Below are 6,394 nucleotides of genomic sequence, written 5' to 3'. Positions count from 1 at the left end.
AACATCCAATTTGATGTACCGGCCATAACTGACTAACGTCGAACAAATTGCTATCGAATGACTGGTGGGGGCTCAATTCTATTTTTTGTCTTCAGTCCAGGGGACTGGGGGAGGGCGGAAATTCACTAAGAAATTTTAAATAGAATAGCAATTCAGATCAGAACAAACTGAAATCATTTATATAGAACCCTATCAAAAAACTGGAAAAAAAACAGCATAAAGACAAGTCACAAAAAAAAACAATTATCAAGAACATAGCTGGCAGATTGCCAGAAAATAGCCGCAAACAGTAAAAAAAGACAGACCAAAAAAAATTCGTCTTTTCATTGAAGGCTGAAATGTTACATTTTGATTAAAAATCAAAAGTTTTTGACAACGAAATAAAAAACATAGCAGGACAAGTCCTGACGTACAATTCAAAGAATTTTCATTGACTAAACAAAAAACTAGGCCTAGAATGAAGTCTGAATGGATTGGGAAAACCAATTAGAAAAAAATTCCGATCCAAAAAATTGAAAAAAACAATAAAAACCAAAGTGAAATTGCCGCATGTGAACGAAAATCCAATATTATTATTATTATTATTATTATTATTATTATTATTATTATTATTATTATTATTATTATTATTATTATTATTATTATTATTATGGCTTTGTGACAATTTCACGGGGAGTATAAGTCCCGGATTAATAACATAGAATTTGCACGACAGTTCTGGCACAGGCACAAAGAGATCCAACTACGGAAATTATTCTCAGCCCAGTTTTCAATGAAAAATTTCCACAAATTATCTTCCTTTCAAATTATTGTGGTCGAAGAAGTTAATTTTCCTTTGGATGATGTTCACCCGAAATCCAGTTCTATACCAAAAATTGAGTCTATGCGCTTCGTATCGAATCTCTGGCAGTATAACCCTAGATCTTCTTCCGGCCCATTAAATAACATAATAGTTGCGCAAGTCAACATCGTACTTTCCTGACACTATGCTGCTAATAAGTAGAAGATCTTTTAGGACTTTAAAGTAGAGTGGTGGCAGTATATTGCTTTGAACAATAGCTTCTTTGTAACAATTTCTGTTTGTCATCCATTTCATGACCTTTTTATTAAACCGCTCTAAAATTTGATACTCGTTGCGCTTTAGCTCCCAGCATTCAAATGCAAACATTAATGTCGGGCTTAAAATAGCTCTATATAAGTGAACCTTAGTTTTCATGTGAATTCTGCAGCTGGTGTTCCTTCGAATGAGATAAAACGCCTTCATTGATTTCGCTATTCGATTCCGCACATTTTCTATCCAACTTAGGGTGTCGACTATAGTTAGCCCAAGATCTTTAACGGCCCTCTTCTCTTGGATCAAATTATTTTCTAGAGAGAGTACAACCTCCTCGATACGACTCCCGAAAGCAAATTGTGTGAAAGAGCACTTTTTGTAATTGAAAAGGAGGCAGTTTTGGACACTCTAGTTGTGGAGATTGTTTAGATCAACTTGCAGCTTGTCTAGACTGTCATTTTTGGAACAATGGATTAGTTTTAAATCATCTGCAAACAAGAAAGCCAGAGACAAGAAGACTACATTTGGCAGGTCGTTAATGTAGATCAGAAAAAGGATAGGTCCCAGTAGAGAACCTTGAGGAACTCGGCAAGAGACCAGACTTTTCTCAGATTGGTAGCCGTCAACATTTACGCTTTGTGTTTTGCCAGTCAGATAATCTTTAATAAGTAAAAAGAGACTTCATGGTATATACATCCTTGCTGACTTCTTCAAAACTGAATGCTTCGTTTTGTCAAAGGCCTTAGAGAAATCAAACAGCAGTAGGAAACAGAACTCTTCTGATGCACTAAGATTTTCAAAGATTTTGGACAGACTCAAGATAAGCTGCAGGATTACAGACCTCCGCGGTAAAAAACCAAATTGACAGGATGTAAAGCTGTTCAACAAATGTTCTGAGAAAAACTTCAAGACTAAATTCTCAAAAACTTTGGATATGATGTTGAGCAGCGTGACAGGTCTATAATTTTTCACTTCACTTTTATTAACATCTTTGAAGATTGGTGAGACCAAACCATGCTTCCATGAACCGGAAACACTGTGTAACCTTCCAATATTGTTGAACAGACTTTTAATCGATTTGGAAACAGTTTTTGCAGTTTTCTTAAGCAGAATTGGGGGAATGCCATCTGAGACTCTACTTTTTGTGACAACCAGCATTTCCAGTTCATTGGCGATCTCCTTCTCGGTAAAGTTTATTTTCTGTCCACCAGCTTCGAGAAGAGGTGGAGCATCAATCTGTTCATAACTTTCATCAGTAACTACTAATGAGAAATACGTGTTGAATAACTCTGCTTTTTCTTTGTGGTTTTGTGCAACGGAATTCCAGTCAAGATGTACAATTTTTGGTGGGCATTTCTCTTTTTGGAAACTTTTCAAATATTTGAATATTCTAGATCTGTTTCTGCTTGAAATTAATTCTTCTTCGTATTCTTGTCGCTCTCTTTCTTGCAGGTTAGCACAAGGATTTTCTAGTTCTATTAATTGGGTGGCTAGGTAAGGAGAGAAATTCACGCAACCATCCGATTTACGTCTTAGTGTCCTGAATTTGTTTAATTTGTGCGATGTTTCAGATGATACCCACGGCGGAAGTTCTTGTTTCCGTCGAGCTCTTCTAGGCGTAGTTTTATCTATCAGATGAAAGATCCATTTGTACCACAAATCTGTGTTTTTTTCTATGCTGCTGTAACAGTAGGGGTCAAAGGGATTGTTTGCAATGAGCTCATTTAGGTAATCAAAATCACAATTGCAATAGCTATAGTTTACTTCTTGTTTCTTTTGAGGCTCTCTTGATGTACCAGATATTTCGATTTGTATCCGAAAATGGTCAGTGTACTCTTCTAAATCGTCTAATCTACTGATTGAAGTTATCAAACCATCATTGGCTAGGACTAAGTCTAAAAAGGATGACTTGGAGGTGTTGAAACTAATACATTGCTTGAAATTAGCGTCGATAAGTTTGTTTACAAAACAGTCTTCATAAGCATTATTTGATTGGTATATGTCCCAATCTATCCCGGGTAAGTTAAAATCACCAGCAAAGAGAAGTTTTTGATTAGCGAAAACTGATAAAAGGCAAAAAATAGCATCAATATCGTTTTGTTGAGATCTATATCGGCTTCCTTTTGGTGGGTTATAAAAAAGAGCTATTACGGCTGGGTCAAGTTGGTTTAGTTTAATAACTACCAGGGATTCTTGAATTGCCTCTGAAAGGTGGCGAATATCTAATTCAGTAAAGCTGACGTTGTTTGATACTGCTATCAGACATCCTCCGTGTTTAGATTTTTCGTTCTTTGACTTTCTATCAGCCCTAACTACATTATATTGAGATAGGAGCAGCTCTGAGCTCTTGATGTCGCTTGTAAGTCATGTTTCGGTTAGTAGTAACAAATCAAATGAGTGTTTCAAGACAAAATCAACTAGTTTAAGTCGCTTTTGTAGATTGAGTAAGCTTCTAACATTTAGTAGGAGCAGCTTGAGCCAGCCTCATAGTCAGAAGCCGTCATTTTCAGATTCAGGCTGAGGTGTATTTTCTTTTCCTACGCTGGACTTCAAGTCTTGAGGCAGGTCCCCTAATGAAATACATGTAGCGCTCTGCATTTTGGCCGTCCTTTTCGCGCGCTTCAGATAGCTTCAATTTTATGAGCTCTCTCGTTTCTTTAGAGTAGTCATGGGAGACGCCTATTCCTCTGTAGGAAGGATCTGCAGTTTTCAAGTTTTTATGGGTTTGAAGATTTCTTCTTTCTCAGTTGTCTCTCAGGACAATTCTCAGAGGTCTATTTCTTCTGATTTGATCCTTTGACGAGGGAGGTTCGCCCAACCTTATCTTTCTGCATTTCAGGCAGATTGCAGCTTAGACCGTTTATACAAAAATCGGAGAAAAACTCGATGTCGTCTTTTTGTCTATTCTCCGGGCTATCCTTTGTGCTTTCCGGTACTCTAAAAAGTACGATGTTTTGTTCCCGTTTTTCAATTTCAATTTTTTTCTTCTCTTGCTGCTCTAGCGTTTCTCGCATTATACTTCGAAAATCTGGATTGTGTTAAGTTGGTTTAGGCAATGCTGGCTTCTCTTGCTTCTCAATTAGCTTATCCAATTTTGCCTCCAAGTTATTCTGGAGAAGTTTTAATTTGATCTCAATCTCTTTTTTAATTGTTTTCGGCAGACCCTGTTTTGTAGCACTATTCTCCATCATTTTTTCTCAGTTTGTGTTACTTTTGAATGAATCTCAAAGTTTTGATCAGTTCCTTTCAATTTGCTTTTTGCACTTTCTCGACAATTTTTGCATAACCAAATTAAACCACTTGGCTTTGTTAGCGAGAAAGCGAATTTTTGTTCAAACACCGTTTTCTCACTCTACTTTTAAAAAAAGACAGCGCCCCAACACAATTGAAAATCTTTGAATTGTAAAAAAACCAACAGAAGGCCAATAATAGCCCCAGATATCGCTGTGCGGCAATTAACAACGAAAATTGTGTTCATACAACGTTTTCTCACCCTAATTTGTATTTACAAGGTTTTTATCACGCAAAATTTTCATTTGTGAACAATTCATAAAAAATAGCAGACTGATATCATTCACATTCTGTGAAATGTAGAACCACGATGAGACCACTGCGCGTACTGAAGACTTAGGACATAAAAATCACTCGATAATGCAACACCAGTCAAGAAAAACTTCTGCGTGAAAAAGCCGATAAAGACAAACGATGTCATGTTGAAATACCATTTTCTCTCTAATTTGAAATTGGGGGTGACAACTTTTCATACCGCAAAAAGTTCATGAGTGAACAAATCCTGAATTAAGACAGTGCCCGAAAACAATTCATATTCTGTGTTTTAAATTCTTATTGTCTCCTGCAAGCTAGCATACCCTTGAACCCCTCAGGGCGACCTTCACAATTTAATGAAACTTATATGGCCTCAATTTAGAAACCTAGCCGGTGGCATGCAGGTCGATGGCCGAGAAAAAATGTTGAAACGGTACTTCTCAAGTTATAGAGCCCTATAAAAATTAAATCAGCAACAATATTAAATTAGCTCCATTAAATTAGCAATAATAATAAAAAAAGCGTGAATTCAGTTTAACGCGGTGGTACAACAAATCAAATAGAAGATAGCGTTAAGAAAAGCACGTACATTAAAGGTACATAGAACAATATTAGCAGGTGTATATAATTTAAAAGGAGAAAAGCGTGAATTCAGTTTAACATGGTGGTACAAGAAAGAGTAACTATTAAATAGCTTCAGGAAAAGACATATAAAAGCAATGTAAAGAACATTAGATGACAGTAATAATCATCGCGTCTAGAAACTAAAATTATTTGAGCCTTCCCTCCTCTATAATGGCCCCTATGGATGATTCGGTTAGTTCCGGTTTTTTTAAAACTTTGCAGCCTATTATGCATAGGAGGCAGCTTCGTAGAACTGCAAAGCTTAACCTCGTCCGTATGTAACTAACAATATCGCTAAAACTCTCTTCTCGTTTGTGGCTCAATTTCTGAGCTATCCTTGTGATGACTTTGTTCGTGTTGGGACTCGCTCCGCCGGTACATGAGAAGATCAGTGGCGTGAAGGAGCTGTTCAACCTCGACAATCCGCTTTTCATATTTCAGTTTCTTCAGTGATTCATGATACCTGTAAGCATCCTTGGTGTTTTTTGGACATGATTTGGCATGCGGATTGAAGACCTTGACGTCGAAGAAGGTACGCTGGAATCGTGACTCCCACAATCCATTTGCTTTAATGTCGAGTCGAGCCTCATCATCTTTGGTTACTGAGTTGCTTGCAAAGCTCTCGCCTTGAAGCGGAAGAAGTTTCGGCTCTATCTCTACATCATGGCAAACCTGATTCAACAACTCTCCGAAACAATCACGGATTTCCTTATGCCTCAGGTGAGTATATCCTCCTTTCGGGCAGTGGAGGCAGTGCGATTGTCCATTTTTCTCCACATGCGCAATGTTCGGGGGTTCTCTCAAGGTCCCAATGATATCTCAAACACAGCCCATCTCGAAATTCAGATTTATTCATGTTGAATCCGTATTTTTTAAGTGGCAGAGCATTCAACCAATTGGACGAACCCTTCTCTGAAGCTAATGTCACAATGAATTGTTCTTTTTTGTCCATATCATTCAGTACTTGGTTTCTGCGCTCAATTAACGACTTCGAGTTCTGTTGTCTTATCTGTATCGTTAATTTGCTTAATTGAGATTCGTCTTCTCGACAGGCTGCGAAGGCATCGGAAATTAGACATGAGTTCGTGTAGTCTTTCAGTCGCTGATCTGGATGTTGTATATTCAGGCCTCCATATCTGAGGGGCAGAGCCAACAATTTCCGCATTGTTT

Source organism: Convolutriloba macropyga, chromosome 12 (assembly GCF_964194025.1).
Source record: "Convolutriloba macropyga chromosome 12, txConMacr16.3, whole genome shotgun sequence".
NCBI lineage: Eukaryota > Metazoa > Xenacoelomorpha > Acoela > Convolutidae > Convolutriloba > Convolutriloba macropyga.
Note: the sequence above shows the minus strand (reverse complement) of the source record.